The sequence below is a fragment of the Bubalus kerabau genome, chromosome 22 (assembly GCF_029407905.1).
Source record: "Bubalus kerabau isolate K-KA32 ecotype Philippines breed swamp buffalo chromosome 22, PCC_UOA_SB_1v2, whole genome shotgun sequence".
NCBI classification, from domain to species: Eukaryota; Metazoa; Chordata; class Mammalia; order Artiodactyla; family Bovidae; genus Bubalus; species Bubalus kerabau.
In genome coordinates, this window is record NC_073645.1 from 40,459,152 (window position 1) to 40,474,983 (window position 15,832).

The 15,832-nt window shown below is 40.1% G+C and overlaps 1 long non-coding RNA gene across 2 annotated transcripts; it reads left to right on the forward strand.

Annotated features, from left to right (window-relative positions):
* The first annotated feature begins 11,269 nt into the window (after window positions 1-11,269).
* Window positions 11,270-14,543, forward strand: LOC129636512 (uncharacterized). 2 transcript variants are annotated; one of them, XR_008706974.1, is made up of 3 exons: window positions 11,270-11,542; window positions 12,454-12,606; window positions 13,268-14,543. It is a non-coding gene; the product is annotated as an uncharacterized LOC129636512 (long non-coding RNA). The 2 variants fall into 2 exon arrangements; XR_008706973.1 differs by having other exon boundaries at window positions 11,271-11,469.
* The last annotated feature ends 1,289 nt before the right edge of the window (window positions 14,544-15,832 follow it).

Genomic DNA, 15,832 nt, shown 5'->3' on the forward strand with positions numbered 1-15,832 from the left:
CAAGAAAGACATCTTTCATTCAGGTACTTCATAGGACATTCAATTCCCAGGTCCTATTTACTATTCTTCCTCTTTCCCATGAAGTTGTACTGAGTTAGTACCCATCACACACAAGGAGCCAAGAAAAGCCTGCTTGCTTGAGCCAGCATTCTCTCCCTACCCCAATCTAAGCATCACATCACACCCCTTGCCAGCTATATATTCCCAAGTTCAAAGTATATCTAATCCATCTTCTTGCCCCAAATTCCTAGTGGGTTCCCTCTATTCCTAGAATACTGAGTAGAAAGACTTCTACTTATCTTTCAAAATCTTCATCAGTTCAGTTCAGTTCAGTTCAGTTGCTTAGTCATGTCTGACTCTTTGTGACCCCATGAATCGCAGCACGCCAGGCCTCCCTGTCCATCACCAACTCCTGGAGTTCACTCAGACTCACGTCCATCGAGTCAGTGATGCCATCCAGCCATCTCATCCTCTGTCGTCCCCTTCTCCTCCTGCCCCCAATCCCTCCCAGCATGTCCTTTCCAGTGAGTCAACTCTTCACATGAGGTGGCCAAAGTATTGGAGTTTCAGCTTTAGCATCAGTCCTTCCAAAGAAATCCCAGGGCTGATCTCCTTCAGAATGGACCGGTTGGATCTCCTTGCAGTCCAAGGGACTCTCAAGAGTCTTCTCCAACACCACAGTTCAAAAGCATCAATTCTTTGGGGCTCAGCCTTCTTCACAGTCCAACTCTCACATCCATACATGACCACTGGAAAAACCACAGCCTTGACTAGACGGACCTTTGTTGGCAAAGTAATGTCTCTGCTTTTTAATATGCTATCTACATTGGTCATAAGTTTCCTTCCAAGGAGTAAGTGTCTTTTAATTTCATGGCTGCAATCACCATCTGCAGTGATTTTGGAGCCAAAAAAAAGAGAAGTCTGACACCATTTCCACTGTTTCCCCATCTATTTCCCATGAAGTGATGTGACCACATGCCATGATCTTAGTTTTCTGAATGTTGAGCTTTAAGCCAACTTTTCCACTCTCCACTTTCACTTTCATCAAGAGGCTTTTTAGTTCCTCTTCACTTTTTGCATTAAGGGTGGTGTCATCTGCATATCTGAGGTTACTGATATTTCTCCCGGCAATCTTGATTCCAGCTTGTGCTTCTTCCAGCCCAGCATTTCTCATGATGTACTCTGCATATAAGTTAAAGAAGCAGGGTGACAATATATAGCCTTGACGTACTCCTTTTCCTATTTGGAACTAGTCTGTTGTTCCATGTCCAGTTCTAACTGTTGCTTCCTGACCTGCATATAGATTTCTCAAGAGGCAGGTCAGGTGGTCTGGTATTCCCATCTCTTTCAGAATTTTCCACAGTTTATTGTGATCCACACAGTCAAAGGCTTTGGCATAGTCAATAAAGCAGAAATAGATGTTTTTCTGGAACTGTCTTGCTTTTTCGATGATCTGGCGGATGTTGGCAATTTGGTCTCTGGTTCCTCTGCCTTTTCTAAAACTGAAATCAGATTGATTATATTTTTGCAGCCAAAGATGGAGAAGTTCTATACAGTCAGCAAAAACAAGACCAGGAGCTGACTGTGGCTCAGATCACGAATTCCTTATTGCCAAATTCAGACTGAAATTGAAGAAAGTGGGGAAAACCACTAGACCATTCAGGTATGACCTAAATCAAATCCCTTATGATTATACAGTGGAAGTGAGAAATTGATTTAAGGGACTAGATCTGATAGATAGAGTGCCTGATGAACTATGGACTGAGGTTCATGACATTGTACAAGAGACAGGGATCAAGACCATCCCCATGGGAAAGAAATGCAAGAAACAAAATGGCTGTCTGGGGAGGCCTTACAAATAGCTGTGAAAAGAAGAGAAGCGAAAAGCAAAGGAGAAAAGGAAAGATATAAGCATCTGAATGCAAAGGCCTTTGATTGTGTGGATCACAATAAACTGTGGAAAATTCTGAAAGAGATGGGAATACCAGACCACCTGACCTGCCTCTTGAGAAATCTGTATGCAGGTCAGGAAGCAACAGTTAGAACTGGACATGGAACAACAGACTAGTTCCAAATAGGAAAAGGAGTACGTCAAGGCTGTATATTGTCACCCTGCTTCTTTAACTTATATGCAGAATACATCATGAGAAATGCTGGGCTGGAAGAAGCACAAGCTGGAATCAAGATTGCCGGGAGAAATATCAGTAACCTCAGATATGCAGATGACACCACCCTTAATGCAAAAAGTGAAGAGGAACTAAAAAGCCTCTTGATGAAAGTGAAAGTGGAGAGTGGAAAAGTTGGCTTAAAGCTCAACATTCAGAAAACTAAGATCATGGCATGTGGTCACATCACTTCATGGGAAATAGATGGGGAAACAGTGGAAACGGTGTCAGACTTTCTTTTTTTTGGCTCCAAAATCACTGCAGATGGTGATTGCAGCCATGAAATTAAAAGACACTTACTCCTTGGAAGGAAACTTATGACCAATGTAGATAGCATATTAAAAAGCAGAGACATTACTTTGCCAACAAAGGTCCATCTAGTCAAGGCTGTGGTTTTTCCAGTGGTCATGTATGGATGTGAGAGTTGGACTGTGAAGAAGGCTGAGCCCCGAAGAATTGATGCTTTTGAACTGTGGTGTTGGAGAAGACTCTTGAGAGTCCCTGGGACTGCAAGGAGATCCAACCGGTCCATTCTGAAGGAGATCAGCCCTGGGATTTCTTTGGAAGGACTGATGCTAAAGCTGAAACTCCAATACTTTGGCCACCTCATGTGAAGAGTTGACTCACTGGAAAGGACATGCTGGGAGGGATTGGGGGCAGGAGGAGAAGGGGACGACAGAGGATGAGATGGCTGGATGGCATCACTGACTCGATGGACGTGAGTCTGAGTGAACTCCAGGAGTTGGTGATGGACAGGGAGGCCTGGCGTGCTGCAATTCATGGGGTCGCAGAGAGTCGGACACGACTGAGAGACTGAACTGAACTGAATGCAGTGTTCCAAAGAATAGCAAGGAGAGATAAGAAAGACTTCCTCAGTGATTAATGCAAAGAAATAGAGGAAAACAATAGAATGGGAAAGACTAGAGATCTCTTCAAGAAAACTAGAGATACCAAGGGAACATTTCATGCATAGATGGGCTCGATAAAGGACAGAAATGGTCTGGACCTAACAGAAGCAGAAGATATTAAGAAGAGGTGGCTAGAATACACAGAAGAACTGTACAAAAAAGAGCTTCACGACCAGGATAATCACGATGGTGTGATCACTCACCTAGAGCCAGACATCCTAGAATGTGAAGTCAAGTGGGCCTTAGAAAGCATCACTATGAACAAAGCTAGTGGAGGTGATGGAAGTCCAGTTGAGCTATTTCAAATCCTGAAGGATGATGCTGTGAAAGTGCTGCACTCAATATGCCAGCAAATTTGGAAAACTCAGCAGTGGCCACAGGACTGGAAAAGGTCAGTTTTCATTCCAATCCCAAAGAAAGGCAATGCCAAAAATGCTCAAACTACTGCACAACTGCACTCATCTCACATACTAGTAAAGTAATGCTCAAAATCTTCATAACATGCTCTTAGAACCACGTTCCCATCATCGTCCCCCTTCTCTTTCACTTGGAAACTGAATGTTTTGTGTTGTTTCTAACACACTGTGTACTTTCCATGTGCAAGTTCTGTTTACGTAGTCCTTCTCACCAGAAGTCTGCTCTCCACTCCCAGCTTCTGCCTGCTGAAATCTTCCTATGTATTCTCAAATGCCACTGGCCCACGCAGACTTCCTAATTCCCCTCACAGATGTGACCTTTGCTTTCTTCACCAGTAGAGCCCTTCCTTGATCCCACCCTTATTAGGGCCATTTATCCACTGGAGATCCCACTCCTACTTGACTGTACATTTGCAAAGACAATGTCATCTTTGTAGCTAACGATGCTTTGCATTTAGGAGGCCCTCATTCTCTGTTTGTTGCAGTGAACTAAAGGATTCTTAGTGCTTTCTTGAAACCCTGACACTAGCGTCATAGATATTCATATAAGAAAGGACCCTAAGCTGGCCCAATGCTTGATGCTTCAACCAGATCGGAATCATCTGGGGATTTTGTGACTGAGGATTATGCAAAGTTTCCCTAGACTTTGATCTCTCAGCCATATGGATTGTACAAGGCATGATCCATAAAAGAAAAAATAAATTGGACTAGCCAAAATTAAGAACTTTTGCTTTGCACAACACCCTCTGAAGATAAAATGATACACTTCAGAGTGGAATAAAATATCTGCACATCACATATTTGACAAAGGGCTTGTTTCAAAATATATAGAGGACACTCTGGATTCCACAGAAGAAAACAAACAAACCGATTAGGAAACGGGCAAGATTTGTACAGACTGCTTCACCAAAGAGGATATATAAATGCAAATGAGCACATAGAAAGGTGTCCAACACCATCAGCCATTAAAGTTATGTACATAAAAATAGAGATATAATGAGATACAACTCCACACCTATTAGAATTGCTAAAATTTAAAAAAACTCTGTGGATACCAAATGCCGATGACTATGTGAAACAACTAGATGATACCTCCTATATTGCTGGTGAGGATGTAACAAGGTACAGCCTTGCTAGAAAACAGTTCAACAGTTTCTTATAAACATACACACAACATGCACCCTATCAGTCACCCTCCTGGCTATTTGTTCAAGAGAAATGAAAATGTATGTTCACGCAAAAACCACTATGCTAATGTTTATAGAAGTTTTATAGTAACAACCCCAACTTGGACACAACCCAAATATCCATGAACAGGTGAATGGATAAATAAATGGTGGCACATCCATATCAAGGAATATTAGTAGTAAAAGGCATCAAATGATTGATCAACACAAACAACTTGGATGGATTGTACTGAGGGTTAAAGCCATTCTTAGAGAGTTACAGGCTGCATGAATCCATTCACATAACACTCCCAAAGTTATAACACTACAGTAATAAACAAGGGTCAGTGGTTACCAGGGGTTAGAGCTGGAGAAAGGGTGCAGGGGTCAAGGGAGTTTCTTTGTGATGAAGGAATAGCTCTGTATCCTGATTGTAGCATTGTAGCAGGAGCTTCTGGAATCTGAAATTTCATAAATCTACACACACACAGTGGGCTTCCCAGGTAGCACTAGTGGTAAAGAGCCTGCCTGCCAATACAGGAGATATAAGAGACATGGGTTCGATCCCTGGGTAGGGAAGATCCCTTGGAGGAGGGCATGGCAACCTATTCCAGTATTCTTGCCTAGAGAATCCTCATGGACAGAGGAGCCTGGAGGGCAACAGTTCATAGGGTCGCAAAGAGTCAGACATGACTGAAGCGACTTAAAACACATGCACGCGTATACAATACTCATGAAAAGACTCATGACATCTGAATAAGATTTTTACCTGAATAAATAGTATTGCACCCCATGGGACTTCCCTTGTAGTTCAGTCAGTAAAGAATCTGCCTCCAATGCAGGACACCCAGGTTTGACTCCTGGGTCAGGAAGATGCCCTGGAGAAGGAAATGGAAACCCACTCCAGTGTTCTTGGCTGGAGAATCCCATGGACAGAGGAGCCTGGCAGGCTACAGTACATGGGGTCACAAGAGTCGGACACGACTTAGCGACTAAACCACCATCACTGATAGAGGAGCATGGCGGGCTACAGTCCATGCTGTTGCAAAGAGTCAGATGCAACTGAGCATGCATGCATGCAAACATACACACACACACACACACACACACACACACACGTCAAGTCCCAGCTTTCACAATATACTGCCTTATATCTGATATTATCATTGATGTTGTTAGCAGGGAACCTGGGTGAAGAGTAGGCAAGAATTCTCAATACAAAATTTCCAAATTCTTGTCAGTTGTAACTATTGCAAAATAAAAAGTTATATTAGAAATAGCACACAAACTCATATAAAATTCCAATTATGTTAAGTGCTGCACAGAAAAATGCATGATGTGATGGAAACCTGCGCTGGTGGGATTGACCCGGTTGTGAAGGTCAGGAAAGGCTTGAGAATGAGCTGAGATCTGTAGGAAGGGTAGAGGTTAATGAGGTGAAAAGGACTGGGAGGCCGAATCCAACTCCCTTGACTTCGGAAAAGTTCAATAAGGTAGGAAAATAGTTCTCTCCGTGAACCTCCAGAGCTAAAACACGTGAAAATACAGAAAAGCTGCAATGTCTCAGCTAAGGTGGATTGAGAAAAAAGGCTCAAGGGGCTTAGAAAATCCCTAAGCTGCTGGACAAATTAGAAGACAAGGGGGAGGGATAGAGGGGTAGGGGATGGGTGTCTGCCCCAACAAGTTAGGAGCCCTTGGAGCAAGATCCCAAATCTCTGCAGGACTGCTGGGGTATGTGCTAAGCCCTATGTCCCCAACCATGGCTGAAGAAGGGATTGCCCATGTACTGCTGCTGCTGCTGCTGCTAAGTCGCTTCAGTCGTGTTCAACTCTGTGTGACCCCATAGTCGGCAGCCCACCAGGCTCCTCCATCGCTGGGACTCTCCAGGCAAGAACACTGGAGTGGGTTGCCATTTCCTTCTCCAGTGCATGAAAGTGAAAAGTGAAAGTGAAGTCTCTCAGTCGTGTCCTACTCTTAGCGGCCCCATGGACTGCAGCCCACCAGGCTCCTCCGTCCATGGGGTTTTCCAGGCAGGAGTACTGGAGTGGGATGCCATTGCCTTCTCCTGCCCATTTTACAGGTGGCAGGTGGATTCTTTATCCCTGAGCCACCAGGGAAGTCTGCTAAACTAGACACCTGTAATGGGCAGGTGCCTAGTTTAGCAGGCTTCCCTAACTAGACACCTGTAATGGGCAGGTGTCTAGTTTAGAAGGCTTCGCTGGTGGCTCAGGGATAAAGAATCCGTCTGCCAATGCAGAAGACATGGCTTCGATCTCTGGTTTAGGAGGTTCCCCTGGAAAAGGAAATGGCAACCCACTCCACTATTCTTGCTGGAAGAATGCCATGGAACCTGGCATGCTAGAGTCCATGGGGGTCACAAAGAGTTGGACATGACTTAGCAACTGAACGACAACAAAAGCAGGCTTACAGAAGGGAACTATTTGAGTGCATGCCCGTGAGCTTCTTCTACTTTGTAGAGTATTCTAGAAGAAAGAAGAGTAGAAGCCAGACTCCTTCCCTTCTTCATACACCTCCCCTTTAGCCTGGACCATCCAACAAAGAACCTGATTTCTTTGGATTACAGCCTTCTTATCCATAAAGTGAACTTAGATCAAATGACTTCTCTGCTTCACACCAGTGATTCAAGTTTCTGAATTTTCCCCCCATATTCAAATTATACTTTCATTTTTGCCTAACAGCTCACCCTGAGGAGTTACTTGGCTAAAAACAGAAGGAAACTGGCATGTCTATATTATGGAAAGACACGTCCTTTTAAAGTCAGCCTCTGGCTTGAGAGAGTTCAGTGGTGATCAGGAAGCTGGGGTACAAGGCACAGACTTTACTTCTGGATCTCTGGAAATGATCTCATTAGGTCAAATACAAAGGATGGTTCACGCACAAAGTTTCAATGAAAATGAGAAACTGGATGCGTTATGATGTAGCCTTCCAACCAAGGGAGGATTTACATTTTCTCTTAGGAGTCATTTGACTGAGCTAATATTTATACATTTAATAAAAGTTTCAACATTTTAGTTAAAATGCTATTTTTATGTAGTCCACTGATCAGAAAGATTTAAATTACATTCATTAGTGCTATCATGTTCAGTGACTGAAGCTATAACATTAGAGGGAGCCCAACTGATGGACAGAAATATATTTGCTTAACAAAAAAGAGAGAGTAAGACAAAGGCAGACAAGACTAGGAAAAGATTTTTTTTTTTGGAAGGCTGACATTTTTCTACTGATCTTCCTTCAGAGCAAATTATTCCTTACCTTTCTGCCTAGTCTGCTAAAATCATCACAAATATTTTGAATGACTGCTTTGAAAGGTGGATTTAGAGCATTCAGAGCTCACAATGGTCAGGTCTAAGGATGCAGAATGGTTATGTATGGTTTCATTTTAACTCTCAACCAACCAAAACATAGGTGTTTATCTTTAAGCCTGTGGAGCAGAAGCATCTAATTGATCCCACTTGGGAGACAGACAGTGAATAATGGGCCTTTATATTTTGACGGACACACAATTGCCTTGAACTTGTCAGGAGTTCAGGTGTGGGGATCCAGCTACCTGGGGCAGTGGCTGGAATGTAATGGTTTCCGAGCTCCTGATCACGCATCTGCCCACTGCAGCCCTTGTAGGGCCCAGCTCCATTTCACGGGAATAACTCACCTATTCATGAACAATGAGGTTCAAATTGTACTTTTCTTTAACACAACATTAACTCTCAAAGAGCTGGAAATTCAGCACTCGGTTCTGTGAGCTTAGATTGCAAATCAGTCACTGAGAACATTATATGAGCAGTAATCCCATTAAATATATCATCTTGCAAATATCTAAATCCAGTTAATTAACTTGTATTGCAAGAGAGCTCGGAGATATAGTTTTCAGAGACCAACCATACATTTTAGGGCCCTAATTATACTTAAAGCAAATTCCAGGCTCTACTTTTTATACCAAATAGGTGGAAAATTGCCTTCTAAGGAAAAAATGGACTGATGGAGGGCTCCGTTTATGAGATTTGAACAGAAAAAAACATTAAAACATCTAAAAAATTAACTGCTTTCTTGCATAAACTTTTTACTTGCCTTGTACGGAGCTTTTTTTAATAAAAGGATTAAACAAAGTCTGCCATTTTAATTAAAATTCATAGCAATACAATGTCATCTTTACAATGGCTGTAGAAATTAACTAGCTTCTGGACTTAGTGATCCTTCTGAGTTCATAATAATTTGACTTTACTGTGATACCAAAACCTTCAAGATGTATAAACTTTAAAATAATCATAGTAAGGACTTAAATAAAATAATAATTTCACTAATGAAACTCCCATTACTGAGTTAGAAATAAATGACAAAAACACTGAATATTTTTTTTAGTGGTCAGTAATTATCTGGAATGTGTACAAATATAGTTATACAACTGTCTGAGATGTATATATAAACATATATTTACATACATGTATTTTGCATAAAATTTGCATAAAAAGAGAGAGAGAGAGAGTGTGTGTGTGTGTGTCCTCTGATAACACTCACTCCCTTTCATGGTTGCTTTGTACTAGCCCCAAACCACTCACCATAGTGGATCTTTAGTGGTACTTGTCAGTAAAATAAATCCTTCCAGAATATACTTCTGATTAAGTGTCATGAAAAATCCATACTCTCTAAGTGTGAAATTCAAGAATGACTTATTTTGAAATAGCTTAAATTGTGGTTTCTCTAGACTATTGTTTAATACAAACAGTTATATATTTGCTATTCTAAGAAAAATAGCCCAGTCCATTCTGAAGGAGATCAGCCCTGGGATTTCTTTGGAAGGAATGATGCTAAAGCTGAAACTCCAGTACTTTGGCCACCTCATGCGAAGAGTTGACTCTTTGGAAAAGACTCTGATGCTGGGAGGGATTGGGGGCAGGAGGAGAAGGGGACGACAGAGGATGAGATGGCTGGATGGCATCACTGACTCGATGGACGTGAGTCTGAGTGAACTCCGGGAGTTGGTGATGGACAGGGAGGCCTGGTGTGCTGCAATTCATGGGGTCGCAAAGAGTCGGACACGACTGAGCGACTGATCTGATCTGATCTGATCTGATGAGAATACTTTCAATATAGTGCTTTTCTTCCCAATAGTTCAAATTCTCATCCTATGCATTAAATCCATTTATATGTATGAAGAATATATAACTAAAATGTTTTTGAGAATCTTAGCTCCAGCTGAAGACTGGAGGCAGACACCATTTTTAAAAGATGTCAGTAGGATTGGATTTATTGATGCTAAAATCTATGACCCCATTTGGGGCATTGTGGTTCATTATCCTGAAGAATAAAGTCCCCCCCCAAATATTCAAAGAGTCTTCCTAACAATATCATTCTCACTATCCAAATGTCACCATAATAAAGCATATTATCTTATTAGGAAAATATGTCTTACTGGGTGGCTATTCCAAAACAGTTTTCAGGAGCTTGTGGTATTCAAAGCAGACTTAGAAACTAAAGAATCCAGTTCACTAACCAGTCTTCTTTAGGTCCTTTGCAGCTGAAATCTACAGAAGGTCACTTAGCCTTTATCATCAGAAAAAGGAAATCCATCAGTAGATTTCATTACCATAAGGCTATCAGGACTTCTCATAGAGTGGTCACTTCAGGAGAATGTACATTCACTTTAGGAAAATTGTTTAGAACTACCACTTCATTATCATCCTCTTAAGTGTTTGCTACACATTTCCTAAGTACCATTTAGCAGTGTGTATGAACTGTCATGTATTCCTCCAAATAGCCCTGTGAGGTAGGTATTATAATGCATCCCCGTTTTACAGATGAGGAAATCTGCTTAGAAACTTCTCATCTATTGAAGGCCAAAGATCCAGCAAGTTAAGAGGCTGGGATTCAGATCCAAGCCCATCAAACGCCAAAGCACATACCTTTCTGCTAGGAGCTGCACTCTTCCATGGACAGACACACTGCCCTATACCCTTAACTCTGCAGCACCCAGTTTTGCTTTTGTAAACGCACTAGAATTAGGAATACTAAAGTATAGTTGCTGGGTCAATTGTTACAGTGGTGCAGAGGTGGTTAGACTGATAATAAATATTCCACAGACAGCAAGCTGTCCACCAGCTGACCGTGAGTGGAACTTTGGGAGGACATAAGAGCATGGAATTGCATTGGCATGTGTGATGTGGGTCATGGTGGCTGTGCCAAGAGCCCCTCCCTGGTCTGTTTTCTTACAGCAACATGTGTGTCGCTTGTTTGGACCCTAAAAGGTGGGAAGAAAACTCGTGGGTTCCACGATGTGAGGATGTAACTTGTGAGCATCTGGTGAAAGGGTTAAGTGCCTTCCAGGCCTCCCCTCTTTCCCCATCTCCTGGATCATGTTGTCTAAAGGCAAGGCTCCCGGCCCCACAGCAAACTGAAGACATATCCTAATGACAGTATAATTAGAAGTATCATTGTGGTAATGATTCTTTTCATCTGGAGCACAGGCTGAGCAGAAAAGGCCTCCCATTCAGCTCTTTCCCCCAGCGCATCCCTTTGCCTTTCCCTCGGTCAGCAGCACAGGGTTAATGCCAGGTGTTTGACAAGTCTCAGTCTTGGGGCTCATCAAACTATTTAAAGAGAAAGACATCCAAATTCCAGTGAATTATTTTACTTTAAAAAATGCCTCCCATTCATCTGGCTTGGTCGGTTTGATTAATGAAGATGACAAAGAAACTCTTGTTTCTGCAATCCACAGCCACTTGGTTCGGGTTCAGTGGGCCCAGGGAGAGGCATCCAGACCTAAATCTGGTCTTTCTTTCCTACTTAAAAATCCAAAGAGGTTGAGAAGTTTCTGATTTTATCAGACCCGCCAAGGCAGGAAAGACAAAAACATCTTGATCCACTAACTTGAAGTAGCCAGAATTTATTTGCTTAACTTAAATACCCCTTAGAAGACTTCCCATTGTTTATCTGTCACGCATAGAATAATCCAAAACATTAGGAAAGCATTAGAGTAATCAGTACATTTTAATATCCCTAAAATTAATAAACCCTAGAAGGATGCCCTTCAGAGAAACCTTCGTGGCACCCATCCCTAGACCTCCGTCTCAGGGTGCTCCCATCCCCCTGGGAAAATTCCTACTGGTGGCAAATATAATGAACAAGGATATGTCAAGATGAATTTGGGAGAGGGAAATAGATGGTTTGATTCTCAATGGGAGTGATTTGTTTTAATCAAAGGATTTTTAAATCTTATGAATAATTAGGCATCCAAAGTACATCTTGGATAGAGTTGTTTGCTGCATTAGCAAGATATATCTGCATAATTAGCTCAGTAAAGCATTTGAAGATAAATTTGAGCATTTAGATTAAATTTAGATTAAAATGCATATGCTCCTGCTAGGTTAAAAATAAAATCCAACAGACAACCATGCTAATAAACTTCATATATTAAATAAAGCATAGATATTTAAGATGTAGCTTTTAATAATGTTAACCAAATTCATCAAGAGATTATGTCTTTAAGACCCATAAGCTGTAAATACCCTCTTCAATTCTCCAAACCCTAAAATGCCAAATTTTTCAATCCAAAATCTATCCATTTGGTATTGAGACGTTAAATGACATTTTATGATTATCTTTAAAATAATTATTGTGGCATTTGAACATCATTTTTAATTTTATCATGTATTTGAACCTAAGGTTTAAGAGAGATTTTTTTTCACCAAGTTTCTCTTAAAATTTTGAATTTATTTCTTGGAACATAAATGTTGTGCTGATTAAAACTGTTTAATGAAAAACATCTTTTCTCTTTTATTTTTAGGCCGAGTGAAAATCCAGTTTTGTCAATACCATCTTAACCAGCTTTGAAGAACAATGAAAATTAGTTTATATCTCAGAAATAAATTCATACCTGTGCTGTTCAATGGTTTCCAAATTTAAAGTTTTCATATTTAATCAGTAAATCCACATTCAGGTGAGTCTCATGTTTATTTGAGAAGAACAGAAACTCAACAAATAGCTTAAATGGAGTCACTTAAAATAATGTGTCCTACGGGGTCTTAAGAAATAGTAACTCTGCAGGATATTAATGAGTATTATGGGGGAAAAGAAATAAAACCATTTTTCCTTTAACCCATTATTACAAACATTTTAAAAGAACAGAAAAGTTAAAAGGGTAGACAGCTTAAAAAACATCCTCCAGGTAAACAAAGCTTAGGAGCTTCCTTCACTACAGGCCTTCTCAGGGCCTTTAATACTCCAATATACACAGCAGTTTGCAAAAGAAGAAGAGAAAATGTACCATGTTCCATATTTACTTGCAGCACTTTGCACGTTTGACGTTCCCTTTAGTATCCTTGAAAAATGCTGATGTATGGCAAAACCAGTGGTTTTAGGATTTCCATTTAGAATTAGACCTGAAAAAAGCAGAGAACTTGGTGCTGAACAAGTTTATAAAAAGAAAGATGCTTTGGGAAAATCATGGTTTGAAAACATTACCAACATTTGAAAGGTTCACAGCGTAAAATTGACAAAGACTTTGGAAGAAGATTATCTTGCAGCTGATTTAAATAAGCTTTTGTTGTTTAGTTGCTAAGTCATATCAACTCTTTGTGATTTCTTTGCGATCCCACCAGGTGCCTCTATCAATGGGATTTCCCAGGCAAGAAGACTGGAGTGGGTTGCCTTTTCGTTCTCCAGGGGATCTTCCTAGATCAAGGATCAAACCCATGTCTCCTACGCTGGCAGGAGGGTTCTTTACCACTGAGCTACCAAGGAAGCCCCTTAAATAAGCTACCTTGTAATTTGCTAAACTCTTCTTTCTCAAATGGACTCACGTTGTTCTAAACACCAGGCAAGGATTTGAAACTGTCAAGAAAAGAATCCAAATAAATAAAGGTCTTGTTTCTCCTTAATCCTACCACTACCCCATTAAGTCCCTAAAAAAGTGAAGCGTGCAAGTTAATTCTTTTTTTTTTTTTCAATTTAACCTGGATACTGACAGTAGGCTTGTTGATGGTTTAGTCAGCAACAGGGTTGAGCAAAAGTAATTCTGAAATTCTCGTGTAATTCTTGCTCTACAGTGTGGAATCCAATCAATGCAAAATGTCGTGTTCTGTGTTGTATTTTCCTACCTCCTTTAAACATTAAGTTGAATTTTTGAATGCATGGCTTTTATATGTTAAGAGTGAAATTAATTCATCCATGAGCATGTTGTAAGAAACGATAAGAAAACTATTATCTAAAGATAGTTATAAAACTTTAAAAATTTTTATCATTACTTTATTTCACTTCTTGCTCTAATCCTGACAGGCACAAACTCAACCCCTCAACCAACCTGATAGAGAAAGCATTACTATCTAAAAAAACAAATCTTATCTTTCACTCTTATTTCCATACCAAAATAGTTTATTATGTTTTTTTTTTTTTCCCCTGGAATCTTCTTTTTTTCACCTAGGGAACAAAATCCCAACTATGGATTCAAAATGACAGATTTTGTGGGTTTTACTATTCAGAGATGATGTCATTTGTGGGGAATTGTTGGGTAAACCATACACTCTTTTCAGAAACCTGCAATTACCTCTCTGAATAAAGAGATCAATGTCATGTTTCTAGAAATAATGGCTAATGATATGTCTCCCGAAAGGAAGTGGCGTTATTAATTACCTCACTGTGAACACACAGTTTATAGACAGCTCTGAGGGCCACTCGCCCAATTAAGTATAATGACTAAAGCTTCAGTTAGTCCATCTGTACAGGCTTCTAGATTAACAAGCCTGCAGCTTTACGAGACTCGTAAGACTGATATGCATTGAGGCGAGCTCAGAGGCTGTACCTGGGCTTTCTGGGAGATTTGCTATTATCTCACAGCAGGAGGGGGAACCCACACTTATTTTTAATCACCCACCTTTGTTTTCATGGGAGCTCTGTTGACATCGATCGCCCCACTCCCCCTTTATATGCCAAGGTTCACTCATTCACAGTATACATTGATACATTTTTAAATACATATAAAATATTTAAAATTTTAATATTCTATTTATATACTTATAAATAAATTTGCTGTTGTTATTTAGTCACTGAGTCATGTGCAACTCTTGAGACCCCACGGGTCTGTAGCCTACCAGGCTCCTCTGTCCTTGGGATTTTCCAGGCAAGAATACTGGAGCGAGTGCCATTTCCTTCTCCAGGGGATCTTCCCAACTCAGGGATCTAACCCACATACTCTGCATTAGCAGGCAGATTCTTTACCACTGAGCCACCTGGGAAGCCCTCTATAAATAAATTATGAAAATATAAATATAAAAAAATTAAATATTATATTCATATATTTATATGTAGAATATACAAGTATATACAGCAGTTTAGTCACTAAGTTGTGTCCAGCTCTTGCGACTCCTTGGACTATGGCCTGCCAGGCTCCTCTGTCCATGGGATTCTCCAGGCCAGAATACTGGAGTAGGTTGCCATTTCCTTTTCCAGGGGATCTTCCTGACCCAGGAATCAAACCAAGGTCTCCTGTCCTGCATTGCAGGCATATTCTTTACCAACTGAGCTACAAGGGAAGCCTATAAAAGTATATATAATATAAAGTAATTTATATCTGTATCTTAAATTTATGTATCAATTATAAAGGTAACTGTATAATTGCATATTTACATGATATAAAATATATAAATATAATAAAATATATTAAACACACAGAACATAAAATGTATAAAGTTATTACATATTTTATGTAAGTATAGTAAATATAAAGTCATATATATAAATATTAAACTATAGTACATAAAAATATATTAATACCCATTCACATGTGAAGGTGACAAGAACAATGCATTATAACCTAAGGAAGCCAAGGTAGACTTTACCTTGGTAAAGTCAATAAAGGCATGACATTTTTTAAAATCATGTATTACAAAATATGTATCCTAACCCAAGGATCAAACCGTGGTCTCCTGCATTGCAGGCAGATTCTTTACCACCTGAGACACCAGGGAAGCTCTGTATATACACACACATATTTATAAACACATATTTATTATTATTAAATTCTCTTTTTCTTTCAAGCAGTAATGTAGGCTGATCATGGAGCCCTTACCATAAATCCATGTTTTAAAATTAGTCCAATTCTTTTAAAGGAATTAGTGTTCCTTTCCACAACTGCTTCCATAAATATAATTTTTTTGCAACAGCCCTAC